Source organism: Argiope bruennichi, chromosome 7 (genome assembly GCF_947563725.1).
Source record: "Argiope bruennichi chromosome 7, qqArgBrue1.1, whole genome shotgun sequence".
Lineage (NCBI taxonomy): Eukaryota > Metazoa > Arthropoda > Arachnida > Araneae > Araneidae > Argiope > Argiope bruennichi.
The window spans coordinates 31,802,888-31,820,935 of record NC_079157.1 but is presented as its reverse complement, the minus strand read 5'-3'; the positions used below and the strand labels follow the sequence as shown (position 1 = coordinate 31,820,935).

General features: G+C 30.5%; 1 protein-coding gene across 1 annotated transcript in view; it reads right to left on the bottom strand.

The window, feature by feature from the left end:
* The window catches only part of LOC129976103 (protein odd-skipped-related 2-like), a 172,036-nt gene that overhangs the window by 135,561 nt on the left and 18,427 nt on the right, over window positions 1–18,048 (bottom strand). Inside the window, exon 2 of the mRNA XM_056089486.1 lies at window positions 9,663–9,724. The gene's annotated coding sequence lies outside the window, so the exon portion shown is untranslated. The remainder of the gene's footprint in view (window positions 1–9,662; window positions 9,725–18,048) is intronic.

The window sequence follows — 18,048 nt, the reverse complement described above, 5'->3', positions numbered from 1 at the left end:
GTACAGCGACTGGTGATAGTCTTTAGGACTCTACCACAGTTCCCACCAGTGTTGTTGTAGCGGCGGTCCGGCCATTCAGTTTTTTTATTTTTTTATTATCCGTGTGCTTTCGGACGGGTCGAAGAGTCAGTGATATGATTTAACTCTGGAGGTGGATTATCAGATATCAGCTGTTTAATGAAAATAAAAGAATTTTGGTATAAAAAAAAGGGAGTGGGCCTCAATACTATAGAGGTTAATTTAAAATACATTAATATTATCTTGCTGAATAAGCCGCATTTATAAATTTTCTTCCAAAAGGGATGGATTCGATGCAAATTTTAATTAAAGTTTGATATTTTTCCATATTTATGCAGTAATAATAATATGATGGGTAAAACCAAGAATCGGGCCACCAATTCCAATCTCTAATCATCCAATATCTCCAATTTTTAATTCATATGAAAGCTCGTGAGCCTTAGATACTTGATCAATGGTCACCTGCTCATAACCATCAAAAATTCTATTTCATTGTACATTTTTTAAGGAAAAACTTAATAGAATCCTCCAGTTACAATAAATTTACCGATCTCGCTATTTTAAATTTTATATGAAAGTTCATGAACTCTAAATAGATGGTTTCCTATCTCCAATCGCCTTCCAATTTCAAGAGATATGGCAAACTAAAACTTTGGCAGAGCTCCAGCAAACTTTGTCAATTTAAAATCAACCAATCACAACGCTCGATGTTTTTTGCTCAAAGTTAATTAAAAATAAACTTCTTTGACAGTTATGAGATGAAATTTTTATCAAAGTTTACTGACATGATTAAAAGAATTATTATTCTTTTAATCCTGCTCTTATAATTATTATTCGACTAGATAGTTAAAACGGTTATTGTTTTGTTATAAAATGAAAAAGAAAATATGGCAATACACAGTTAAACCTAAATAAACAATTAGATTGAAGATAATTGTCCTAAATTTAGCTAGATTGATGTTTATAATGACAATGAATTAAAAATATATAAAATCTCTTAACCCCAAGGTATGGATCATGCAGTTGTTTTTTTATTACTTTTCAACAGCTATAAGCAATTAGTAATAACAATAATTATTGGTAAAAAAATTGGAAGTGAACTGCAGCAACATAGAGTTTTATTTCAAATAGTCTGAACCGTGAGAAAAAAAAATCTTTAAACTGAATTTTAGAAATTACTATATTTATATAAATGAAATTGCATTTTTTTTTTGTTCTAACAATTTGGAAATAACTGACACATTGATTCTATAGCACAAAATATTATAGTTGCTGTCAGAAACTATATTATAAAGTAACAATTTCGCTTCCAAGCAAAAAGCACACACATACACACACACTCACACACAAAAAAAAGATATATATTTTTTAAAAATTTATTCTTATGATTTCACCAATAGCTTTCGAAAATTGTCTCAATATCACGACTTGGCTTCCGAGTTGTTAAAGTGACTTGATAAAATATAGACTTTAACAAGAGTTATCAGCTAAAAAGCAAAAGAAGAAGTCGTTTTCTTATTTAAACGCTATCATTTTGCATTTTGATTTGACACATCCTCCTCACATAATCATAGAGTAAATTTAAAATACATGACACCTTCCATTTTTTTTTACAACACGAAACTGTGATGAAAACGCAACTTTTTAACAACTCTATTAGGTGCTTAGAGGAAATTGCTGGTGAAGAAAAAAAAAGTGACGAACATCACACTTTTAAGTAGCGAACGAATACATTAAGGGTAGTTTGTACTATCGTCTGCCAAACATTAAAACATCGAAGGTTATTATTTAGTGGGCAGATCTTTTTATACCTATACATTCCCACATTTCTCTCCTTTTATATCGCTCTGATGATATCCATACCCTCCCCCCCCCACTTCCCTTTCCCACCGTCGCTCGTTTTGGCGGGATGGTAGAAAATCGTCTGCCGGAAAAACGCAATGCAGCAATCTGTCTTTTAAACATACAAATTTATTCACAGCAGGAAGTGTAATGAAAGCATAATTGCGGTAAACAGTAGCGAGATCTTGTAATGGAACGTGCAGAAAATAAAAGCAACACGCCAGTGATCAGAAAAAAAAAAAAAAAAAGCACACAGCTGATCGCAAAATAGATTTATTAAAAAAAAATCGTCTGCTCATTTGTTATGGATGTGTCAATTTGCAACGTTTCTACATAAACGAATAAATAAATCAAGTTCCTGTTTTTAATACAACTTTTGAGCTTAGGCTTAGAATCAAAACCCTCATTCAAAACCGTTAATTAAGAAGGGATTAAATAGCCATTTTAAATAGTAAATAGTACAGAGGTAATAATAAATTTTATATAAAACAGTGGACAATTTAATGACTAGTTAATACCTTCTTAGTTAAAAGCTGATTGCTTACCATTTCAATTTCCAAATAATAATAATAATCATAAAAAGCACAGAACTGGTTGCAAAAAAGATTTATTAAAAAAAAAGAAAGAAATCGTCTGCTCATTTGTTATGGATGTGTCAGTTTCCAACGTTTATAAATAAATGAATAAATAAATCAGGCTTCAGTTTTTAATTCACCTTTTGCTTTTGGGCTTAGGATCAAAACATTAATTCTAAACCGTTAATTAAGAAGAGATTAAATAGCCATTTTAAATAATAAATAGTAGAGAGATAATAATAAATTTTATATAGAACAGTGGACAACTTAATGACTATTTAATTCCTTCTTATTTAAAAGCTGACTGCTTGTAATTAAAATTTCCAAATAAAAAAAATAAATTTAAAAAAAAGCAAAAACTGTTCGTAAAAATATATTTATTAAAAAAAAATCGTCTGCTCATTTGTTATGGATGTGTCAATTTGCAACGTTTCTACATAAACGAATAAATAAATCAAGTTCCTGTTTTTAATACAACTTTTGAGCTTAGGCTTAGAATCAAAACCGTTAATTAAGAAGGGATTAAATAGCCATTTTAAATAGTAAATAGTAGAGAGATAATAATAAATTTTATATAAAACAGTGGACAATTTAATGACTAGTTAATACCTTCTTAGTTAAAAGCTGATTGCTTACCATTTCAATTTCCAAATAATAATAATAATAATCATAAAAAGCACAGAACTGGTTGCAAAAAAGATTTATTAAAAAAAAAGAAAGAAATCGTCTGCTCATTTGTTATGGATGTGTCAGTTCCCAACGTTTATAAATAAATGAATAAATAAATCAGGCTTCAGTTTTTAATTCACCTTTTGCTTTTGGGCTTAGGATCAAAACATTAATTCTAAACCGTTAATTAAGAAGAGATTAAATAGCCATTTTAAATAATAAATAGTAGAGAGATAATAATAAATTTTATATAGAACAGTGGACAACTTAATGACTATTTAATTCCTTCTTATTTAAAAGCTGACTGCTTGTAATTAAAATTTCCAAATAACAAAAATAAATATAAAAAAGCAAGAACTGTTCATAAAAATATATTTATTAAAAAAAATCGTCTGCTCATTTGTTATGGATGTGTCAATTTGCAACGTTTCTACATAAACGAATAAATAAATCAAGTTCCTGTTTTTAATACAACTTTTGAGCTTAGGCTTAGAATCAAAACCGTTAATTAAGAAGGGATTAAATAGCCATTTTAAATAGTAAATAGTACAGAGGTAATAATAAATTTTATATAAAATAGTGGACAACTTAATGACTAGTTAATACCTTCTTAGTTAAAAGCTGATTGCTTACCATTTCAATTTCCAAATAATAATAATAATCATAAAAAGCACAGAACTGGTTGCAAAAAAGATTTATTAAAAAAAAAAAGAAAGAAATCGTCTGCTCATTTGTTATGGATGTGTCAGTTCCCAACCTTTATAAAGAAATGAATAAATAAATCAGGCTTCAGTTTTTAATTCACCTTTTGCTTTTGGGCTTAGAATCAAAACATTAATTCTAAACAGTTAATTAAGAAGGGATTAAATAGCCATTTTAAATAGTAAATAGTAGAGAGATAATAATAAATTTTATATAGAACAGTGGACAACTTCATGACTATTTAATTCCTTCTTATTTAAAAGCTGACTGCTTGTAATTAAAATTTCCAAATAACAAAAATAAATATAAAAAAGCAAGAATTGTTCATAAAAATATATTTATTAAAAAAAATCGTATGCTCATTTGTTATGGATGTGTCAATTTGCTATGTCTCAAAATAAGCGAATTAATAAATGAAGCTTCTGTTTTTAATTCAATTTTTGAGCTTAGGCTTAAAATCAAAAACTTAATTCTAAATTTTTAATTAAGAAAGGATTAATTAGCCATTTTAAACAGTAAATAGTAGAGAGGTAATAGTTAATTTTATATAGTACAGTGATGTATTTAATGACTATCAAATCCCTTCATAATTAAAAGCTGACTGCTTACAATTTCAATTTCCAAATATACATATATGTGAGCAAATTGGAAAAAAAAATTGATTGAGTGACTGATACTTTAAACAATTGGAAAAATAAATGAGGTTAAAAATTTTATGTGAAATTCCAAGCAAAAATCTACTGTTTAGGTGGTCTGATCATGGCCAGTGTAAGCCTGGTTTTAATATAAATAAACGTCATTGTTGTGGCTGTGCATATACAAATATATGTACCATATCTCCTAAAAGTCCAAGTCGAAATAGGCCAAATTTTGCACGCTTAGTATTTAAGATAAGAATACAGTTAACTTTCCAAATTATAAAGTTGATTAAATATTAAATTAAATAGAAATTAACCGAAATTTTTGCCCTTTTTCAACAGTAGACAATATTATTTCTCAAAAAATATTTTCAAATCATCGTAAATTCATAGTTTTCTAATGACATCGTTTTCATTTTCATAAAATTATTCTTCAACTTTTATTTATTTTTCAAAACATAATAAATATTAAATAGATGCAGACGATTTTGAAATAAACAAATTATAAACGCTTCTTAGGCAACGGTGAGACTTTGACCTACTTTATCTTTATTTCTTGATATTCCTGTTTTATTTTTAAAAAAATATTTTCATAATATTTTTTATTGATTTTTATAAGAGACAGTTCACGCAATACTTTTATTATTGTTGAAAAGTAAGAATAAATGCAAAATACTGATAAAAGAACACATTAGCAGAATTTTGAAAGGAAATAAAAGTTTAAAAGCAAACGATGAATAATTTAATATCAGGAACAACTACTGATTTGATTGATTGATATCAAAAAGTTAGTTATCGAAGGTTTTTAAAAATCCTCAGATTCAATTAATATTCTCGTTTTAATTTTACAAAAACGTTTCAGATAATAAATGTTTGTGTGTATTATAATATCTTATGCAAAATTAGTTTTTACATTAAAAGTGTTAAACTTCATTTCAGAAAATTCCACAAAAATTACGATTAAATATTCGAATAATTTAGTCACTCTTATTCGAAAATAACAGATTTTTTATGCTATTTGAAGAAAAAAAATTGATGCTACTTAATTTTACAAAATATATCTTTTGATAACTTGTTTTAAAATGAAAGAAAATAATATTTGCACAGGAATGAATGCCAATCATTCAAACCAATGAAATAATTAGCAATGTGTATGTTAATTTGAATGTCATCATTAATGCATCATTAAATAAACATAATACTTAAAAATGTAAGTTAAAAATTTTGAAATATCTGTTTCTTCAAAGGATTCTATATGAAATGAAGGAATAGAGAATATTTTTAGGGAAAAAAAACATTGATTTCATTCAAAAATCGATGCAATTGTTGAACTCTGGCAATTTTAATTTAAATCCATCGAAATATAATTGCTAATTTTTTTTGTCATTTATTTTTATTTTGTTAATTTTTTTAGTCATTCATTTTTTTTCGTCATTTTTGTCTGTTAATTTATTTTGCTCTTTGTATATTACACATTACGTAAAAATAACTCGTTCATGATTGACGTTCCGAATAAAGAAATTTTTAGAAAAGATTAAATATCTGCAATTTACTTTATAACAAATGTAGCATTTTTCTTATGAAACAAGATATCTTAATGAAATTGAAACAGGTATCTAAATAGAATCCCACTGAGTAATTTTAACTACAAAAATGTAAGAGACTTAAAAATAATATGTTTCACAATAATGAATCCGAAGTCCCGGCATCCTAGGGGTAGCCCGTTTTCCCCGTGATCTGCGCGTCCCCGGTTCGGGCATGGTTGCTCTTTCCCCTGTCCTCTAACTGTGAGATAAATGAAATCGTCCCCATGTAAAAAGGTGGCTATGCAAGCGAGTGTGTGAGTGCCATTCTCATGTGAGCTAGAAGTCTGTCTTCTGTCCTCGGATGCTCAGGGACCTTTACCCTCAGAAGCTACTGCACAAACTCGGTTTAAATCGCTGACTTTGTTAGCGGGCTTATTTAGTGCATAGGTAACAACATTAATTTGAAGTAAGTATTTTCTCATTAATAGAATGAATACAGTAAAATAGAAAAGACGACAAAAAAAAAAAAAAAAAAAAAAAAAAAACTTTCCCCTCCCCAAACAAAAATAATTGAAATGCAATGTATTCCCAATTTACTATTGTTTGAATTTTTATTCGTCAGATAGAAGTAATTTAGAAAAAATTTCGCTCACTTTCTTATGATCAGATTAATTTTAGCTTAATTCAAATTAAAATAAAACATTGCATTAATATTTAATTGGATTATTTAGACACACACAAAAAAACAAGTTTCATTAAAAACCATGATTAATTACAAAATTTATTAATTTTTTTTTTTCATTTATTCGTAATAGTTTTCGTTTCAAAATCATTCGTTCTTACATTTATGTATTCTTCTTTAGACAAAATTTGCTTTCACCAACTCTGTTTTTTTCTTCTTCTTTTTCCCCCCTTCTTTTAGAATTTTATTTATCGTTTGAATATTTTCATTTTATGTGTCAAACCAAGTGATTTTTATTGTGTTTTTTAAATCTGCAGAAGTATTAAGATAAATTCTGAACTATTTAAGAATAATAATTTCAAATTAAAATAATGAGACAATTTAGAAAGGCAAAACAATAATTATTAAATGAACTGAATTATGGACTATTATTATGTGGAAAGTATTCAGATTTATAAATATTTACTTAAGATTATGGTACTGTTAATTCTAATTTAACAGTTTCGAGATGCAGAACAGTTTTTTTTTTAAATTTTTAATTTTAAGAAATTTAAGTCCTATATGTTATTAAAATTAACTTTAAAAATAGATAGAGTTGTTTTTATATCATTATTTAATTTTTAAAATGGTAAAATTTATAGGCTAGCTTATTTTCTTTTCTATTATCTGCCATATGTAAATCGCTTGATATCACATGCACGATGTAGAAATGGTTCAAAATGGTTCTGTTGGATCTAGAACTGCAAAATTCAACAAATAGTTATTTCAAGCAAAATAAGTGCTAAATAAGAAATGACTTTCCAAAATTTGAATCAATATTTAATTAAAATTAAGTAAACGATATTATGAAGTCAGAAGAAATTATTTTTGTACACTGAAAATTATAAATCAAATTTTCTAACTTGCGAGAAATAATCAAAATATGAAAGGAAAAAAACCGATATGTTACACAAAAGATTCTTGCACGTGAGCAATAATTCCTGAAATACATTTTTATCCAAATAATTTTAATCCAATATTTGAACTTTTCCAAAGAAAACGCTTGAAGTAACAAAGCTTTTACAAAAATCAGGGCTGTAGTTTTATTTTTCAGAGTAATAACAGCAATACCATTACATCCTATTAAAGGATTGTTATTGCCGAAAGTTGTTTTAAAAGAAAAAGCGAAAAAAAAAGTAAAAGAAAAAAAAATGTTAAAAAAAAAACTTTTTTTTTAAAGTTTGTGCCAAAAGATTTCCGATAATGTTTCTGCGCTTAACGTGGTAGCCATGTAACAGTAGCAAAACACACACGCAAAATATTGGACAAAATACTGCACCATTTTTCTGAAAACAAATTTTGTGTGAGCTGGTTTACAAATACACTGAATTGAGAAATTATGAAGCATATTGATCATACGAAGCAGTACGAACAAAGTAACATGTTATGACAAATGCAGAGAAAAATTACAGGGCAAAGTACTGAAAATGACAGTAGACTGTATACATATATCGATTCCACAGAGATATGAAAATATAAAAATGCTATGTCTTGCTATTTGTACAGCCATAAATTTTGTCAAAATATTTTAAAAGAGTTAAAATCCCATGTGCTCAAATATTTGCTCAATGTGTTTATCTGTTTAATACAAAAGATTATACGTTTAAAGAGACAATATCTTCAATTCAAAAGGTACTCTTTTATGCTTTTAAGATGATTTAATAAAATATCTTAATATTTATTATTTACGAGTTTTGCTATCATTAAGTAGTTATTTTTATCAGAAATTCTTGTGATATCTCATGCTTTGAAATCACATTTCTTTTATTGAAACAAATGTTAATATTTTTAAACTCTGTTTTTCGACAATATTTACTTTAACAAAGAAATATTTCGAATTTTTTTTTTTAAGTGCTTTCAGTATAAGATCGAATTTGATTGCATAGCATGATATAGGGTTTTCATTTTCAATATGCGCTTTTATTACGGGAATATAATGATCATATTTATTACAAGATATCCTTATGAAATGAGAATAATTATCTCAGGCATTTTAAAGTTCATAATTTTTTTTAAAAAGTTAATGGCTAGAAACTTTAGTTTTCTTTAATTATTTTCGAATTGAAAGAAGTGTTCTTATTATCTCACATTTATAAGAATGCTGTGAAATAAACCGATAAAATAAGAACATTCCCTAAAACTAGAAAAATAAAAATAAATGTTCTAATTTAGCGAATGGTTTAATTATTTCTTTATTCATTGCAAATTATTTTTTTGAGATCATTCCATTAACGAGTATTTACTCTTTATGTTTATTCTGCTATTGCAAACGATTTATTTATTGTTCATTTATTTTGATGACATTATTTTAATAGCGATTATTTTTTTAATATAAATGTATTGCAAACGATTGTTTATTTTACGAGAAAAAACTAGCCATTAGATTCTGACTAGCGAAGAATAACATATAATCTATAAACGAAGAATAAATACTTTATAAACGCTCTTTACATGTCGTGTTTTTCAATCATTCGCATCGATATGATAAATATGTTTATCAGTCTTGAAATGCTTTATTCAGACAATTTTTTGGAATCAAATATTAGTGACAAATAATTAAAAAATATTTGAATAAAATATTAATTTTTTTTCAAAAGTGATTAATTTTTTTTATCACCGTTGTTTTAAATATTGGGAGATAATTTTGAATTATTATTGTAAATATAAAATGGAAGGATTTAGCTCATTTTAAATTCTTTTATAAAAGAGCTGTGCTGATTTTTTTTTTTTTTTTTTTTTTTTTTTTTTTTTTTTTTAAGATGGCAAGAAATTTTCATATATTTAAGAAAAATGTTCTTTACTGTTTACTTGCTTTCGTTATTTTAATATGAATTTTCTTGCCAGTATAAAGAAATAAATATGCAACTTTTTCTTGGAATAAATTTAATATTTTGATCTTTATAACATCATTACAACATTTTGTTATTTAACCTTAATAAAATACATTTAAAATAATAATAATAAAACTTACGTGGCCATTTTTTCGACTCCATAAAAAATTATTTGCTGTTTTTGACATTATGAAGAGGATATCTGTAATAAGATAAAAACATACAATTAATAATTTTAAAAAAAGAAGGAAAGAAGAAAAAAAGGGAGGGGATAAAAAAAAAGAATTCCTGAATGGTGGGATGATTTTAAATAGTTTTCGGCAAATATTCTTAAACAAAAGACTTTTTTTTTTTTTTTGCAAAATAATGCTTTACAGTGTTATTGAGCTCGTATCACATCTCATACATGCATACATACATACATACATACATATATATATATATATATATATATATATATATATATATATATATATATATATATATATGTAACTTTGTAATTTTTAAACTTCGTTTTACTTCATTTCGGGAAGCATAATTTTTGCACAAGGAATAAGCGATGAGGCACGTCAATCTACATTACATCACAAGAATATAAATAGATATCTAATGGGAAAAATAGGTATCTTTTAAAAGAATTTGTTTAGATTGACAGATTTTTATCCCTTCACTCGAAGTGGGGGAATAACCGGTTTCAGCAGTTTTACGGAACTTCTGTTGCATTAATTAAAAAAAAAGGTGGAATTGGATCAGGAAATAAGGGAACATTTTAGAATAAAGTTAATACGGATTAAATAAGATTTAAAAAAATTAAGAAATTAATTAGGATTTTATTTAGATTTTGTTTCTCTCCTGCTGACCATAAAGTGGTTCTAAGCTATCTGGGTCTTCTTTTGGAAAAAAATGTTTCGCCTTGATAATTAAAAAGACATCAGAAGCTCCAACTCTTTGGCATACAAATCAAACGGAATTTGATGTTCCTAAAAAGAACTATTTTATTTGGCTGAATTGGACAGTTATGTATTAGCTTAGAAACAGAACATTTTATTTTGAAATTCGCATTGCTATGTAGCATTTGATCAGGTTGATTTATAATTCTAATGGGAAATAGTTAATAACATTATAAAATAATAAATTAATAGTTTTGCAATGTACGAAATATTTCAAATCCTTTTCATATATTGAAACGAACTAGATATTTTTTAAAACTGTTTCGCTTTTTTTTTTTTTTTTTTTTTCCTTTTTTGCTTGCAAGTGGCAGCACTTTGCAGGATGTTTCTTTCTATTAATAAAAGATATATGTGGGGGAAAAAAGGGGAGGGGCTTTAGAATTCAGAACAAAACAGAATATCATTCTCGGATAAGTTGGAGATAGTTCTTGAGAATTTGGAAATGCCAAAGTTTACAACGGCACATGGATGACATCTCTCAGACATCATTATATGTCAAGGAGTTAGTTAATTCAAATAAATATTCACATTTCTGATATTAACATTCATTTTATGCATACCTTTAAGAGCTACAATTTTTACATTTTTAGAATTAAACATGCTATTTTTGAATAATCTAGGAAAAAGTTGAAAGAACACCTCGTTTCACTTCACTTCTTTCTGTCTTTTAGTCAAAGTTTATTTTTTCTAGGGAGAAGACTTGGGATAATCATATTTGATCTTATTTAAAACGATTAAAGATTATAAAATCTTAACCATAATTTTTTTTATTTATTTAAACTCTATAATCACTGACCTATATTTTTAAAACAGTACCTCCCCCCCCCCCCCAAACAACAACCACATGGGAAGCATGCAATAGAAAATCGGGGACTTTTAAGATTATATTTATAGTGATATAAATATAATGTCTGTAGTCGGCGTCCTGGACTAACGGTAGCGCTTCTTCCCAATGATTTGGAGGTTCGGGCATGGTTGTTCTTTGCCTTTGTTCTATCTGTGAGATGTGTGAAAGACCCCCCCTCCCCCTTTAAAATGGGGTTGTGCAAGCGAGTGTGTGAGCGTCATCTTCATAAGTGCTAAAAGTCAGACTTGTGCTCTCGGGTGCTCAGGTCCTTTACCCTCAGAAGCTACTTCAAAACTCAGCTTAAAACCATTGTCTATGACAAGTACCATAAGTAACAACAACAACAAAGTGTCTGTAAAAAAAATCTAGCAAAAACTTTTCAAAAAAAAAAAAAAGGTTTAAGTTACTGAGTTAATTGGAGCATATCCAGCCAGTATGAGGGGTGGGTTTATTATGCTCTTGTCCATTAGTTGGCCACTAATTCCACATACTGATTTTAAGAAATGAAAAATTGCTAACTACCAGAGACCAATTTTTATGGATTAAATAAGAAAAAAATAGGATTTTTTAGAATTTTATTACCAAAAAAATATCTCTAAGACCTAAGAGCTTCAACTTAGGATGAAAAATAAAACCATTAAGAAACAATATATATATGTATATATCCGCTTCCTCCCCCCTTTTTTTTGAAAAATATAATCAAAATTAGATCTAATTTATTCCCAGTACATCAATTTTGTCAAATTAGGAAACGCAAAAGACATTAATGGTGTAGTATTACGTTCTTCCTTCATACTAATATGGCAAAATGATGGGACAAGTTACTGCAAAAGACGGTTTGGGAGGGGGAAATGGGGTTCGAAACAAGCACACTGTAGAACCTAATCGCTTTTGTTTCACACTCATTCTACTCAGCACAGAAAACATTTGTTTTGGATTTCACTGACAAAGGACTTACTAACCATTCCCCCCCCCCTTCTCTTCTGTTCCTCTAATTCTAGCAATACCATAGAAATCTCAAACCGTGTCCTAGAGATTCGTACACAAGATATATATAGGACCTCATTCTTCAAACCGCTCATCTTAAGGGGGGTGTTGGCGATGGAAGATCTTCACATAGTTAAGTAAATCCCATGAAATACAGAAAGAGAACGAAGGTGTTGATCCCCTCCCCTCCGTGCGTCCCTTAAAGCCAGTGGGCCGTTACTAATGGCACGTGCCATATTTTGAGGGGGGCAGTGTTAAGGGAAACGCGAGGCTATGGTTACAGAGCGAAGACAAAGGTTTTCCGAGGGAAAGGGGGGGGGCAGGTATTGAAGAATGTGCAGGGAAGTTTTCTAGTATTTCGTTACGGTGCGTCTTTGCATTTTTGGCATGTGCGCTAGTGTCTAACGACCCTCTGGATTTGCGCGGTTCGTACCTGCCGATTCTTCCAAAGTTTGCCTGAACTGGATGACCGTGTCTGACTGCATTTTGAAGATAATTTGCTTTGATTTGAAAACCCCGAATGCGCGTCGAATTGGAGGGGGGGGGGGCAGTTGCTATTAGAGAATTAGATGAAATATCAGTGAAAGCGCTTGTTTAAGTATGTATTTGCATTATTTTTTGCAATATTGCAGAAAGAAATTAAAGCAATTTTTTTAAAGCAATTGTATTTTTCAGTTTTACAATCGCTGAAATCGCAGAAGATAATACTGGGAAATCTGTGCTGCACCATAATGTACTACATCATAATACATAACATTCTTTTGAAATTCGTGATTTCAAAAACAATAACACATGCGAATCAAAAACCAATTTAATAATTGAATTATTTTTATTTTCGCGTGTATTAAAGTATAGTAATTTTTTTTTTAAAAAAAAATCGAACTCGTGATTTTGACGATTTTTCCCCCGTTTTAGACTTACCTGAGTTCGAAAAATCCAGTTTTGGAAAATGTCCATCCGTCTGTCTGTGACAAAAATAACTATAAAAAAATGCCTTGATCTAGATCGATAAAATTGATATACTGTCTTAAAACCAAATTTATAGAATTCTATGAAATTTTGAATAAAATCTGCTCAGAAGCAGTCTGTCGGTCCAACTGCTCGGATATAATTCATTTAGATAGCAACAAAATTAAAAGAGCTAGATGGATTAAATTCGGTACACAAACGTGGTGTCTATAGCGTAGATACCTTTCAAATTTTGAGACGAAACCAACAAGGGATAGAGTGTCTGTATGTCTGTATTTTCAGAAAATTGTTAATACGGTAATTCAAACACGCATTGACTTAAATATATCAAATTTGGTATGCGATTTTGTGACTGCAAGTGCAGTTAATTTTTTAAATTTTTGTTAAATTTTTATTTCAATCGGTTGGGAAAAATGCGTCTAAAACAAAAATTCGGTTATTAATTGAGTGCCAGAGATTAATTGCCAAATAACTAGCCAACGATGACACAATGTATCTTGTTTAAATGCTATATTCAAGCTAAAGGTTAATATTTCGTAACTGTTGTACACCAGTGCTATGCGAGATGTCGCTAGGATAACACCTTTATTAGACAGTGACCGAAAAAGTTTTTGTGGAACCACTTCCTTTCATATATAAATTTGCATATATATGTTCCATAGCATATAAATTTGCTTTTCTGAATAATTACTATGCTGTACCGTCGTGACCAGGTTGGTCGCAATTTGAAACGAGCTTGAACAAAAATTTGTTTTCTTCAATATTTATTTACATATAATCATATTGAAATAAAAAAAAAATCACAGTAAGAATAATTTAAATCTTGAATATTGGCATTTACAAAAATATATCGTTAAAGACACATCTACTTAAGAGATTATAATTTGAAGAATCCAAAAATTTACACGCCACAGGACCGGACAAAGACTTTCGAAACGCTGTCAATATTCATTTCATCTACCTATATCGACGATTATTTCCAAAAGTTCAAGTTTAAGTTTAAATAACTGTCACATTCAGTACCAATCCCCATAAATGCTGAAGAATTATCCGACCAGCGGCAAACCCTTTCTTATTTGATGAATATTGTCTTATACAATTTGCTTTAATGCACTTACTACATATTTAACTTTTTGAAAGCTGAATTCTTATATCAAGTTTCTTCTAAGCAAACATAATTTTTTCAGCATTATTAAGTTTCAGTTTGAATAACTGTCACATTCAGCAAAATCTTCAATCCAAACCTATAGACACCAAGGAATTATCCGGCTGCAAAAATCTGTCTTGCATGATGAATGCAGCAGCAATTACTGTTGCAATTATGTCAAATTATTAGCTAATTTGTCTTAATTAGTTGTTAATTTGCTGTAATGTATTTATTACATAGTCCATTTATTGAAAGTTGTTTGCTTCGAACACATATCTTCTAAGTAAACAGAATTTTTTCAACAGCATTCATTTCAAGTTTGAATAATAATCATATTCTGTATGATCTTTAAACAACTACCGTAGATGCCAAGGGATTATTCGGTTGCAAAAATCTATTTTGCATGATGAATACAGCAGCGACTACTGATGCAATTATGTTGTCAGGCGTCCTATGATATTGCCATCATTAATACTGTTGAATGCTTCTGGTATCAAGAATCTTCATCTCTGATTGACAAGTTAAACGATGACTTAAGCGCCAATATCCCTTGAATGAGTCGCGCGTAAAAGGTCATGACATTCGTCATGGACCACTGGTCATCGTCACATCGCGTGGGAATCGCGCTCGAATTCTCACCATTCGACAGCCAGATCGGCGTCGATTATTGGTCCAATCGTTTTGTCGCTCTTTGCCGCTTTTGGCGTCAGTTCTGATTGGCCAGTGATGCCTTTCTTGTCCACCCTAATGGCTACGTAGATGGCTTAACTGCTGTTTGTTGGCCTCATTTCCTACTATATTTGCTGGTAATCCCATCTTCTGATAGGCGAAACGAATGCGATCTAAGGATAGCACAGACCATTTGTTTTACAACTTTATTCGACTAATGAATTGCATGGAAGAAAGCAGGACATTTAAGATACAAATACCTGGTGTTTGGCATTCATTTAGATTTAGTTTAAAGGAAGGATAAAATCAAATGTTATCCAAAAGAATACAATGGATTCTTTGAGGTAACCGCTAAGAATGACATTTGGTTCTTTCGTGTTTTGGTTTCATTTATTTGATATATATTTATAAATGCATATATGCATTTTTCTCGCTCTAACTTAATTATAGTTATATTTTGAATTTTATGGGAGTTTATCACAGCTGGAAATCTTTTGTTAGATTATGCCAACTTCTATATTGCTGGAAAGAAAAGTATATTAAATCTGAATCGATAAGCGTTAGGATTTTTTGAGAACTTAATTATTCAATTGTGGTTCTATCTTTCTTATTACACAAGTATATCTTCTTGAAGGGTTACGGCAGGAAAATGACTCTGTATAGAATTCTCAAGGTCAATATATTATTATAGACAAAGACTATTTAGGGATGTTTTTGTTCAGATCCGAAACTCTGATGTAGACAAAATTACTTCATTAAAAACTTGTACAAGACTCGCTTTCATTTTTTTACTTTTTTGTATTCGAAATATATATACAAATAAATAAATAAATAGCTGTCAAAAAGTTTGCGTTCTATTTTTTAAAGGAGTCATCAGATTTCAAATCTTTCTGAATCTGATTCATATTTTTGGAATTATATCCGTCTGTATGTCTGAGGACACAATAATTCAAAAACGCTTTGAATTAGAACATAAAATTTGATACATGGACTTTAAACACGCTTGTAGATTTTCATCAAATTTTGATAGAAATCCACTCAGAGGAAGCCTGTCTGTCCGGCTGTACGAACACAAGTGAATTTGATAACTACAAAAAGTAAAGAGCTTAATAGATATAATATGGTATACACGCTTAGCATATAAAATAATTTTTGAACCAAATTTGAGCTCTTACTGCTCAACCCTTCAGTTATTGCATTGCCGGCGTCCTGGCATGGGGGTAGTGCGTCTTCCCCCATATGGGCGTCTTGGGTTCGAGTCCCGGTTTGGGCGTGGTTGTTCTTCCCTTGTTCTATCTGTGAGATGTGTGAATGTGCCCTCCTGTAAAAAGGGGTTGTGCAAGCGAATGCGTGATGCGTGAGTAGCAAATTCGTATTCTTGGCCCTAGTTGGTGCTACTAAAAAACAAGAGACGCTCCCCCACCAGCTTAAATCGCTGTCTTCGTAACAGCGGGCTTGCCCATGGCAAGTGCCATAAGAAACAACAACAACAAACAACAGTTATTGCATTACAGTTATGAATGTAGTGCGACAGCCGATAAACTCACTACCTTCAATAATTGGAATTGCGATATGTGATCTTCAGATTATATCTGTAGTTCTATGTCTAATTTTGGTTTTAATCAGTTGGAAAAGGGACGTCCAGAATTCATATTCGATTTTTGGGTGCTTGTGTATTAATAATGTGCCATGGATTAATCGGCAAAGGCAGCTCGATGGAGTTAATAAAAATGCTAGATTCACGCCAAAAAAGACCTAAATTTCGTGACAATTGTTCGCCAATGAAACACAAAGCATTGGCGATTTTAACCGAGATCTACAGTTTTATGCAGGTGAGGACGTTTACACGTTATTAGAGAGTATGGATCAAGGAGATCCCTCCCTTAAGTAAAATTTTATTTTAATTTTTCCATGACTTAATTGAGATACTACCCTTTTATTCCTGCTAAGAGTCTTAAAAGTGGCAGATTGCTACTTTGAAAATTCGGAAATGGAGTACAATTTTTTACTAATGCATACAAGGATTTTAGTATATTTTCCGATACGTCCTGTTTGGGGGGAGGGGGGTAGAAAAAAGGGTTGATTACTTTTTTCTAAACCTTGCGGCTGTAGTCTCCCCAAAACTTTCTCACATACATAATTAAGTTAATATACTGTTACGAATCCTTGATGCGGCTTCTCAGCATAGTGGGTTCCATAGGATATCCCAGAGCTTGGCGACTTGGCGGCGACTTTGGCGCCAAAATAGATTATACCCGAAACATTGTGAATTTTCCCGATCCGTCCAGTAGGAACGGAGATACGCCTCGAACGTTCCTGATTGGTTGAGAGGCTTCTAGCCCCGCCTCCTGAGACCTATAAAAGGAGCAGCCTGTAGCTGCCGGAGTCGAGTCGTGGACCAGTGGTGAATTGAGTTGCGAACCAGTGTAGTCGAAGAGTAGTCGGAAGCGAAAGAGTAGTCGTCGTGGTGAACCAAGTCGTATTCGTGGACCAGTGGAGTCGTCTTAGTCGGAACTGACCTTCCAGAGATAAGCGGAGCAGCGACGGGCTGAAGCTAGTGCTGAACTAAGCTGTGTGCTACTGGCTGTAGTAGAGTCTGTTTTATATGCTGCTGTTGTATGCTGCACGTCTCGGCTGAAGATAATCGTCTTCTGTGCTGTATATAGTTGCCGTCTTTGTGCTGTCCTGTATGTCTTCGTGTAAATAAAGGTCGTTGTTTCATTTTCTACTGCCGCCTGGTGATTGAGCGTTCTTCACACCATATAACTCCCACTATTCAAACGAACCCCCGGGAAATTTCGTAACAATACCAAAGAACGTCTTGCATGGCGCAGGCGCAGAATAATTATGAAATATTAATCTTTGGCAAGAATTTAGCATTATTACTGAATTTATCTAGTAATCCTTGACGAGTTATTAACCGCATGCTCGCCATGCGGATAATAGTAACCAAAAAT